The sequence below is a fragment of the Mus pahari genome, chromosome 1 (assembly GCF_900095145.1).
Source record: "Mus pahari chromosome 1, PAHARI_EIJ_v1.1, whole genome shotgun sequence".
NCBI lineage: Eukaryota > Metazoa > Chordata > Mammalia > Rodentia > Muridae > Mus > Mus pahari.
The window spans coordinates 23,569,326-23,581,421 of record NC_034590.1 but is presented as its reverse complement, the minus strand read 5'-3'; the positions used below and the strand labels follow the sequence as shown (position 1 = coordinate 23,581,421).

The 12,096-nt window shown below is 40.6% G+C and overlaps 1 pseudogene; it reads right to left on the bottom strand.

The window, feature by feature from the left end:
- LOC110336204 overlaps nt 1-7,947 on the bottom strand; it is a 116,784-nt pseudogene extending 108,837 nt beyond the window's left edge.
- Between the last annotated feature and the right edge of the window lie 4,149 nt (nt 7,948-12,096).

The window sequence follows — 12,096 nt, the reverse complement described above, 5'->3', positions numbered from 1 at the left end:
TGTAGACTAACCCTCATCTTTACAAAAGAAACACAATGATATCTACTGTCCCTCCTCTCATCAAAGCCAAAAGTGACAGTCCGATTGTCCTGTTGCAGCTAACATATCAAATCATGCTTCTTCTAGGCTGACATTCCATATGCTATCATGCTCCTCTACGTGGAATATTAGTTTCCTAATAATGAATTTATCCTCTTGTACTTCTGGAAGTCAGGAATCAGAACTGGGTTTCACTAGACTACAGCCCAGGTATTGAGAGAATGTGTTCCTTCTAGGCTCTATGAGAATTTAGTTGGTTGTGCCTAATGGAAGTTTGTATGTCACTTTGGGCTTGTCCTTTGGGATGCCAGCCTTGTTAGCTTCTGTTTTGATTTCCAGTTGGGAAGACTTCTGTTATGCCATACACTCCTTTTAATGTGCCATCACGGGTAAAATGTCTTTGCACCAACTGTTCATGGACTTGAACACCTGAACAAACCTTATTCTTCATAAATTGCTCATAACCTGTGTTTATTATAGGGATAGAAAACTGACTAACTCATCCAACCTTAGAGAACTCCACATTCAGCTGCCTGTTTCCCATCACCATTTCCAAAGGCAGCTAGCTGGCTTGTGTTAGCGTCCATAGAACTTGCTGGGTCCCCCGGATTCTTCTTCCACTGAGAAGGACTTATATTGTGATGTCGAATTTTCTAGGCTAGTCTAAGCAAGACTCAAACTTTCAGGTTCCAGAACAGTGATATAAAACAGTCTGTGTGATAATAGGTAAATATGTATTTTGAGTGGGATATTTTCTTTTCTTTTAATGTTTCCCTCCAACTGTTTCTTTCACAATTTTTTCATACACGCCCACAAAAAAGGCAGCCTAAAGTAGTATTTAACTATTCTATGAGAACAGATGGTGTTCAATTTTGACTCTGAATCTTGGTACCTAGAAATTAATTGAACAGATATCCTGTGTTTCCATTCCCTAATTTATAATGCAATCATAACAATATCTGTCTCATAGAGTTTTAATGTCTATAAAATCACTTCACATAAATAGGAAGCCAAAAAATCACATGAAAGACAGGAAATGCATAAGAAAAATTAGCTACTGTCATCACCATCAATGTTGTTATTTTATTTGTTCAATCAATGTTTTATGATTCCCAAATTGTATTCAATTTCTTGAAAATAGCTCTAAATCTAGAAAAGACCGGCACCTAAATAAATGAGTGACAGACACAGATTGCTTAAGGCAAAGGCATAAAATGCAATGTGGATTCTTCTGTAGATGTGACAGAAGCACAGGTGAGGCTCTGTAATCAGTAATGTGCCGTTGATCTTGAGCAGAGAGTGATAAACCGGGATCGAGAGATGGAGAAGTTAAATGTCTTTCATTTAACTACAAAATAAAAAGCAAATAAGCTTTCACCACATTCAGAATTCTGCGGTATTAAACTTGAACAGTCACAAAGGCTGCTTTACCTGATTTACCTTTGTAGAAATCTTGGAACCAGTTGGTGGTTTGAATAAGAACAGCCCCATAGACTCATATATTTGAACACTTATTCATCAATAAGTGGCACTACTTAGAAGGATTGGGAGGTGTGAGCTTGTAGGAGTGGGTGTGGCCATGTGAGAGGAAGTGTGTCACAGAGGGTGGGCTCTGAGGTACCAGATGTCAAAGCCAGGTATATGGCTTGCTCTTCCTCCTGCCTGGGGATCCAGATGTAGAACTCTCAGCTCCCTCTCCAATACCATGTCTGCCTGTATGCCACCAGGCTCCCCACCATGCTGAAAATGGACTCAACCTCTGAAACTGTAAACAAGCCCTGATTAAGTGTTTCTATTATATTAAAAAGGGGGCATGGAGAAGGTGATGTATGCTTGAGTCTTCACCCTTGAAATGATCAGTTCTATCCGACAAGGGATTGCAAAGCACTGGGTATCCTGGAACTGGGTGAAGAAATAAAGACAAATCATGTAAAGAAAGATAGTGTTGGTGTCATTCAAATGAAGCAAGATCTATATCCTCAAACGTAGACCTTAAAATAAATGTATACATGTGCAAGTATATATGTGAGGCCAATAGATAGATAATGGGTGTGAATTTATACCAATATGTAGAAAAACAACACACACATATAGACAGATAGGTAGGTTGGTTGGTTATGGACATTCATACATGCACATCCACAGATACAGGCAGGCAGGTGTGTATGTATGTATGTATTGAGGGAGGGAGGGAGGGAGGCAGGAAGATGATAATAGATAGGTGAGTGAAAACTTACTTTTGAAATAATTAAAAGGAGGACTAGAAAGCTAAGACATTTTAATTTGCTTCTTTTTTAAAAAATTAGCTTTTGAGCTGGGGAAATGATTCAGCAATTAAACTATACAGGGCTGAGGACAGACATATGGCTCACCAGCACCAATGTAAGGGCTAAGTAGGTGTAGCAGAGCAGTTTCTATCTCTAGCCTAGAAAGTCTTAGACAGGGAAGCTCAGAGTGTGCTGTTTGACTCTGCTTCAGTTCATGATAGGGAATCCCCATATGAATCTTGGGCCTCCAAAAGCTCAGTTTCCCATGTGTGCTTACACAAACGTGAACATGAATGCCCCACATGCATGTCATGTTTCCACACATGAAAACAAACAAACAAAAATGAAATATTTGACATTTGTGGGATAATAGAAAAACACTTTAATACTATGAAATGATAAATTACTTTGTCAATAAAGAGATTAAGAGTTAGATTTAGACAGAATGAAAATGGAGGTCATATAAAATATGGTCATGACCTCTTTGGAAATTTTTGAACTATAACTTTTTTAAACTTTCCTCCTGTACTGTCTAGACATGAGCAGTCCCTTTCAGACCTCTAACCTGCTCTATCCTTTCAAGCATGTCTCCTATTTATATGTTCTTAAGTTGTTCTTTACTTTAAATATATTTTAATTATAATTTTGCATTTTACTTTAATAATATTTTATATCAGAAAATGATAAAGTAAGTGTTTATAGCAGAATGTCTTTCGTGGCAGCAAGATGTCCAATTATTTTCTTCCAAATGTATGTGGAGGTCAAAGAATGGCACCTTCTTTCATGTCCTGCTTCATGATAAGAGATTGTGAAAGACACCATCAGCATTTTATGCAAGAAACTAATTGACAATAACTACCAGTAAATGGGAAATTAGGATTTGAACTCATCCGTTTGTTTGAGATATTATAGCCTTTTGGACTTTTTCATAATTTGTACTCAGGTGCACTAGCTGTATTTTCCAATTTTAGATACCATATCATAACACTTGGGGCAAAATGCTTTGGGATGAAAGTAGTTATTTAAGTGATACTGGTGGCTGCTAAAATCTGAACATAGTGGTCAGACTCTGACGAGCGCCTGATGGGTGATGGCTGAGAGCAAAGATGGGACCATGTAGGGAAACAAGGCATCTCAAAGCAAGAAGCCAAAGAGAGACCAGGAGGGGCCAGGTCAGGCTTTGAGGCAAGAAATAAACAGATTCCCATAAGAAACACTTTAACCACTCCCAAAGGAGAGATTCGGTTGACCTTCATCTGAACGAATGGCCTCTGACTCTACATAAAAGTCCCACACCTCCCAATTCCAAACAACACATATGGTAGATAAGCTGCACTCAAACGAAGACACCAGGGCTCGGAAAACCACTAACCCACAATGAAGTTCTCCAGAAGCAGTGGCATTGCTATAGCAATGTCCACCACCCAGGCACACCCCAGCCCAACAAACAAGGCCCAGTAGGCATCTTCCTGACCAAGCACTTTCTAGCAAAAGGCATTTAGAAAGCCATGTGACCATCAACTCAGGGAGAACCTATAGGGAATCAGGTCACCTCCTCAGCCATCGCCAACAGTTTCTCCAACAGCTGGCTTTGAGACTTAAGTGAGGTTTTAAGTGTGAGAGCAAATCCTCTGTGTCTGCTCTTTATCGCCCAGGCACGATCTTGCTAATGGCACATAGTGGGATTTAATAATTGCTTTTCTTGAGCACTTTAATAGTAGTTTTCCCAGGTAAAGCCCTGTTGCAGCAATGTCCCCTTGTATTTCCATTCTGATTCTAGGTAATTCTGTTTCTGTAAAATCAGGCTTTTCAGTGCTTTCTACCTTGGGCATGGGAAACTTGAGAATGGTAATAAATCTTGTGTTTACTGGAGCTTTTATTCTTACTGAAGATACAGCAAAGGTCTATTATGTCTATGAAGGCTAGACTCCTTAACACAGTTAAGGAAAGGCCAAAGTAGCACGTGGGTGTTGCCTTTCTAGATATGCATGTCATAGGAAATATGATGCTTTCAGCCTGCAGCAAAATAACCAGCAGAGAGGGGCGTGAGTAGAGTTGGGTAGACCAGAGTCTGCTAGAAGGTGGCAGAGCAGGAAGAAATAGCAAAATAAAAGAATTGTTCAAGAAAGCATGAGCCTTTCCTCATTACTGTGAACAGAAGAAAGCATAGAGAGTTGGGAAGCATACATGGTGTTTCTCTGCACTGCTGAGAGGTTAAAGCAAAAATCACATAGTGTCCTTTCTCTTGCAAGGCAATGAATCTATGCGATAAAATATTTAAAGTAAAAAAATCCATATTAAGTTATGACTGATATATCTATGATCTGAAAGACAGATGGTGAGCTTGCTGAGTTACACATCTGCTTGCTTGCAAATAAATGGTGAGTTTAAAAAAAAAAAAAAAAAAAAAAAAAAAAAAAAAACCTGACAGTTTTCTAGATTCTATGAAGGAATGGTAACTTTAATTAGGAGCAGTTCTTTTTTCTTCCCTTTCCCAAAGAGTAGAATAGGGTGCTGTCTTTATGACACTTTTCAATGTAGAAATGTCTTTGCTAACCCCAGGAATCTGCCTCGGGAACAGTGCAATTGAACAGCTCAAATCGGAGTAGTCGGTGATTTCAGCAAATTTATTGTTGCTACCAGTTAGCAACACAAGAAAATTTAGGAAAAACTGGAGAGTTAAGAAGTTAAACCTTTCTGATGCCCTTCCGGGTGCAATTCATTATCCATGACTGTTCAACAAAATGCTCCAACTTTTTGGTTACAGCAGGCTTACTTAGCTCCATGCGACTTGAGTTGGGCTTAGTTGATCTTTACTGCACTTCCATCTAGGTCAGCTGCCAGTCAGCCCAGACTCTGTGTTATGGAGAGTGGCTGACTGTCAGCTTGTCATAGAGGCAGTGAACCCTGTGTCTCTCATTATCCAGCAGACCGGTCTGAGCTTGTTCACAGGCTCATGTGACAGGTTTCTCAAGGCAGCAAGAGAGAGCAGGCCCTTAGGTGAGACTATTCTAAGCCCCTGTTTCGTCACATTTTTCAAATACTTATTAGATAAAACGGGCTTTCCAAACTGAAAGATATCCCCAGTATTGGGGTGTTCGACTCCTGACTCCCTAGTACTTTAGACCGTGACTTTGTTTGGAATTAAGAACAGTAGAAATGAATCTCTTGAGATACAATCACACTGGAGCAGGGTAGACCCCAGACCTAATATGACAGAAGTCTTCATGGGATAAGGGCATTTGCATCCAGACATGTGAAGTGGTAGAGCCTGGGTTCAGCCTGGAGTTTTGAAGTAAGGACCAAGGAAACTACCAAAATTAATAGCAGAGACTTGGAACTGGTCCTACTTAGAACTGTCTAAGGAGCCTGGCTGGCCCTGCTGGCACTAAGATCTCTAGAACATCCACAAGAATGGATGATTGCTGTCTGTGTGATCTTACAGAGCTTTGGAAAGTTCCATACAAACCACATCCAAGGTGAGAACCAGAGTGATGTGACTACTCTTAAATACAGACATGGATACAGGAAAAAAAATGGAGAAACCAGGCTGAATTCATGTAACAAGCCACACAAGAAAGGACACAAGACTTTCCTCAGTGTGGCTAAGTAGTGTGAGCATCTCCTGACTTTGGACGTTGTCCAAACTCCTCATGGTCCCTACTATTGCTATAGAATCAGTAAGACATGATACACAAATTTATTTGTTTTTCCTTTGAATGTTAGGAATCAGATGTTTCCTCACCTGTGTGCCTATCTTTAGATTGTGAGAGGAAGTTCTTCTCTCTTTGATTCCACCTTTATTAGAACCCAGGTAACATTGAAGTACAATTCCTGGATGTAATTCGGTTATTTATTCTTCATATAAACTCTTCAGTGACAGACAATATTACCTTTTTTTTTTTTTTATTTCTCAATGACTATCCCAGACTTACTTACTTATTTACTTACTTACTTACTTACTTAATTACTTACTTAATTACAGGTTCAAGAAGTATTTATTTAGAATGTAAAACTGTGAGGTCATAAAAACATCATATTGAAGATGAAGGTAATATCTTCATCTAACAGATGTAACTCAACAGAAAAGGTGGAGCAAACATTACAGAAGATGAAAACAATATGCACTGAAGCAGAAATTCTCAACCTTCCTAATTCTGTGACCCTTTAATTCAGTTCTCGTGTTGTGGTGACCCCCAACCATTAAATTATTTTTGTTCTTACTTCATAACTATAATTTTGTTATTGTTGGGAATCGTAATATAAATAAATATCTGTGCTTTTCAATGGTTGTAGGAGAGCCCTGTGAAAGGACTGTTTGACCCACAGGTTAAGATCAAGTAATCTAAAGATGTATTCAGATTAATACTGCTGGGATACTTCTCATCATTTTACATTTAGAGGATTAGGACTAGAAATAAGTTGTTGTTGTTTTTTTTATGTGGGGTGTGTGTGTGTGTGTGTGCATGCGAGCGTGGATGCACAAGCACGGGGCTGGGGTGCATGTGTTCATGTGTGCCACAGGCTGGATTCCACTGGACCACTGGAGCCAGAGTCATAGGCAATTGTGAGATACCTAAATGGGTTCCAGGAGTCAAACTCAGGTCCTCTGCAAAGTAGTCTCTTAACCACTTGAGTCATCTCTCTAGCCCCTGGAAATAAGACTTGAAGTTACTACTTTATCTATAGTACTTTCTGGAAATTTTCCTAAGCTTCACCTGTTCTGAAGTGACAGTGACCAATAACACAACTGTCAATAATTGAGCTATTGGGGTCTAGGCTGATTTCTGAATGACACCTTCCAAAATGGGGCTGTCCATGTAGGCTGCATGTGAGCAGCAGGAACAGGGAGAAAGGGGAAGAGCGATGAATGTGAAATTAACCAGAAAGCCTGCACCAGTCAGTCAGTCAGTCCGTCCGTCCGTCCGTCAGGCAGTCAGTCCATCCGTCCGTCCATCAGTCAGTCAGGTCTGATTATTCATACAGGAGGAGCTCAGGGCTCTTCAGTCAAGTGAGTTAAACGGGGTGATTGGCAAACGGAATACCTTCTTTATTCATGGATACAAATCAGAACAAGAAAGTACTGCAGATGGCTCTACGGATGAGCCGGCGCTGGAGATGAACAGATATCTTAACAGAAACCTTTCCCACCACTAGTGGCCTGTAAGAAGGTCTAATTTCTAATGCATTTGGGATGACTTTCTCAAAGTTACCTGCAGCTTTCCTGACAACTCCCCGCTCCCTTTCCAGCTAAGAACTGTAGCCGTTTCTGTTTTATTTTAAAACCTTCTGCTACCATATCCACCACTTCTACCTCCAGATCCGTACCCACCACCATAGGGGCTGCCTGAGCTTCTCCCTCTAAAACTGACCCCCTTCATGGGTCCATAATTTGATTGTTGCTGTCTACTATAATTTTCAAAATCATTATAGTTCTCATCACCAACATAGTTACCTCCACCAAAATTTCCTCCTTCATTGTAACCATCATATCCTCCTCTTCCACCTCCATATCCACCACCCTGGTTTCTGTATCCTGGTCCACCACCTCCATAACCTCCTCTACTACTGTAACCAGGACCACCACCATAGCTGCCACCATCACCTCCAAATCCATTANATCCACCATCACCACCTCCATAACTACCTCTGCTGCCACCACCTCCACCACCATAGCCACCTCTTCCACCAAAGTTTCCTTTTCCACCGAAGTTTCCCCCACCACCTCCAAAGTTTCCTCCACGATCCATAAAGTTGCCAAATCCACCTCCATGACCTCTCTGTGATCCAGTGGTTACCAGGAATAAAAAAATTAAGGAATTTTTAACTTTTCAATATTTGTGTTGTTCAGTTTTTCTACATTTTAGTACAGAAACAAAATGCAGTTTTGAAGGTGTTTCCTTGTGAGTTAACAAGTAAAGATGATCATTGTTAATTACTATTCTGTATGAATTTTGCTAAAGTTAACTGTAAAGAAACACCTACTGGCTTTCAATTTAAGGGCAATCTATTCCCCCCATTTCCAAAACAATGATGAATGGGCACTGACATGTGGAGAGAATAGATATTTGTATGTTTGCAATGTGTGTTTTAGATAATTAGATTTGGGAAATAAAAAATAGCATATTTGTGAATTTAATAGCATTAAGACAACCTTCAAATGAATAAGATCTCAAAAGTTTAAAAGAAGAAGAAGGTCTAACTTCCAAGCATCAGCTATAAGTTACATGTCTTCACAGTGGAGGCCAGTACTTCTCAACTCCAACAGCAGAGATGCCTGGGAGAGCAAAGAAACCTAGGTCACTTGTGAAGGCCTACTTGTTAGTGGACAGAAAGAGAACATGATCAGCACAAACGTTAAAAGTTCTCAGTGAAATGTACTGATGAGCAGATAGGGAGTGTGCGGGAGATTCCAGCTGAGATCCCTTTTGGATAGCAATGAAAATATTTTTATTAATATTTATTTATATCTGATTACTGAATGTGGCATGGCATATTGATGGTAAACCAAAAGTCTCAAGAGATCAGTTATGGTCAAGACTCAGAGACAGGAGGACTAATATGACCCTTTGCTTTCGACCTTCCCTTGTTTTTTCTTTGTCTTTTGAGACAGCATCTCATATGACTGATGCTAGCTTTTACTTTACTCTTCTTGCTTCCAACAACAACCAGCTAATGTTCCAAACGTGTACCACCACAACCAACTAATGTTCCAAACGTGTAGCACCACAACCAGCTAAAGTTAAGTGGTTCTCCTGCTTTGAATCGTACCAATGACTTGCTGAGTTTCTTTGTGAAAGGGGGGCTTTGGTCTAAATGGGAGTTCCACAGCACAGAATAAAGGTTAAGAATATCAGGTCGCTTTAGGTCCAAATATCTCCCCACTTTACCAAGTATTACTGGGGAATGGTGGTTTTTATTTACAAACTTAACATAAAAGTGAATCGCCTTGTAAGACTCTGCCAAATGAACTAGTGTCTTGACTGCACTAATTGAATAGGAAGACTGAATTCCCCATATTTGAGTCCTAGATCATACAAGTATACAGAGGGGTTGAATATAAGTAAGCCTACACACATTCATTTTTCTCTCTCCCCTTAACCATGGACATGCTGCAACCAGATGTTTATAGACTCAGCCATGACTTCATTGCACTGCCTTATTGTTTGCAATGCTGTATTAGCATTGTGTGTCATGTGCAATGATCAAGTCACTGCTATGGATCTTTCAGTCTTCCTGCCATGAACAATAATCAGCAACTTTGAGCTGAAGTGAATCTCCCTGCCCGCTCCCCACTTTCCCTTTGTCAAGATAGTTTATCATAGCAACAGGCATGAAGCTAAATACTTCCTAAAGAACTTTGTCTATTATGCAAGTATTTGTAAAATGGACATTATCTCACAGTATTACTGTGAGGGTTAGATAATTCATCCTATGTTAAGAGCTCAAAATGATTCCCAGCTAGCGTTGCTTTTGATGTACAAGATCTAATAGCTTATAAATTCATAGATTATGTGCACGTACTTGGGAGGTAAACCACTGCAGTGCACATGAGCTACAATAATATTCTTCCCTCTGCCATCAGCCTAACTTAATCTGATAAATTCAACAAGGTTGTGCAACTTTAACAGCTAACATAAATAAAATACCTGATGGAGTAAAAGCAAACCATGCTGAACAATCAAGCTTAATAAAGCAAATGAATGGCACTTGTAGGATTATTATTAAGAGACTGACAGCGTGGATCAGCTCTGCAGACTGCAGAAGATTCACATGCCATATCAAAGCAGGAAGCGAGGGGACTGATGCTCAGATTCACCCAAGTGACCCTGAGCTTTGGTCTATTGACCTCAAGGTGGATAATTTTAAAGCTCAATAAGTGCTTTCAGTTATGGAAATTGTGTCTAATTGTTTGAAGACCACTCCATGACAGTTCTTAGATCCTCCAAAACCGCCATGCTTATGCATGGTTTTCAGAGTGCTCCCTCCAAGCAGTTTTAAGCACAGTCTGGGAATTTGTTAGAAAGAATTTGGGGTGTTCCTCTTTCTCCATATACTCATCAGCATCTACTGTCACCTGAGTTTTGATCTTAGCCATTCTGAATGGTGTGATGGAGAATCTCAGGGTTGTTTTGATTTGCATTTTCCTGATGACTAAGGATGTTGCATATTTTGTTAGGTGCTTCTCAGCCATGCAGTAGTCCTCCATTGAGAGTTCTTTCTTTAGCTCTGTACCTTATTTTTTAAAATGGAATTATTTGGTTCTTTGGAGTCTAACTTCTTGAGTTCTTTGTATATATTGGACATTAGCCCTTTATGGGATTTAGGATTGGTAAAGATCTTGGGATTGTAAGCTGGTACAACCACTCTGGGAATCAGTTTGGCGGTTCCTCAGAAAATTGGACATAGTACTACCAGAGGACCCAGCTATACCGCTCCTGGGCATATACCCAGAAGATTCTCCAACATGTAATAAGAACACATGCTCCACTATGTTCATAGCAGCCCTATTTCTAATAGCCAGAAGCTGTAAAGAACCCAGATGTCCCTCAACAGGGAATGGATACAGAAAATATGGTACATTTACACAATGGAATACTATTCAGCTATTAAAAACAATCAATTTATGAAATNCTTGNGCAAATGGATGGATCTGGAGGGTACCATCCTGAGTGAGGTAACCCAATCACAAAAGAACTCACATAATATGCACCCAAGATACAATATGTAAAACACATGAAACTCAAGAAGAAGGAAGACCAAAATGTGGATACTTTGATCCTTCTTAGAAGGGGGAACAAAATGGAAGGAGTTACAGAGACAAAGTGTGGAGCAGAGACTGAATGAAAGGCCATCCAGAGACTGCCCCACCTGGGGATCCATCCCATATATAGTCACCAAACCCAGACAATATTGCGGATGCCAACAAGAACTTGCTGACAGGAGTCTGATATCTCCTGAGAGGCTCTGCCAGTGCCTGACCAATGCAGAAGTGGATACTCACAGTCACCCATTGGACAGAGCACAGGGTCCCTAATGAAGGTGCTAGAGAAAGAACCCAAGGAACTGAAGGATTTTGCAGCCTATAGGAGGAACAACAATCTGAACTAACCAGTACCCCAGAGCTCTCGGGGAATAAACCACCAACCAAAGAAAACACATGGTGGGACTCATGGCTCCAGCTGCATATGTAGCAGAGCATGTAGTTGGTCATCAATGGGAGGAGAGGCCCTTGGTCCTGTGAAGGTTCTATGCCCCAGTGTAGGCCAGGAAGCAGGAGTGGGTGGATTGGGGAGCAGGGGGAACCAGGAAAGGGGATAACATTTGAAATGTAAACAAAGAAAATATCTAATTTTAAAAATGGGGTCCTTCTTTACAGATTTTTAAAATAAGGAACCCCAGGGTTACTTCACTGGGCTCTGCAGAAGCTCTGGTGTACTTTCAACCAAAGAGTACCTGCTGAAGTAGAAAGAGACTTAAATCCAGCTTGTTGACCTTTTTGAGTTCTGTGGACTCAAGTGAGGACACCTCAGTCCCATTTGGAAGGGAGAAGAAAGCAATCACAAGTACAGAAGGAGGATGGGACCTGGGAGGGAAAGTTGAAGGGAGCTGAGGAGAGGGGAACCTGATCTGGTATTGGGTGAGTGAAACGGACTGAAGCCCTGAGGGCCAGCAGAAAGAATGAAAACAGGCAACCCCAGGAGATAGGAGGTTGGTGGGGACACTCTAGAATGCACTAGAGACCTGGGAGGTGAGAGACTCTCGGGACTCAAAGGGAGGAACCTTAGAT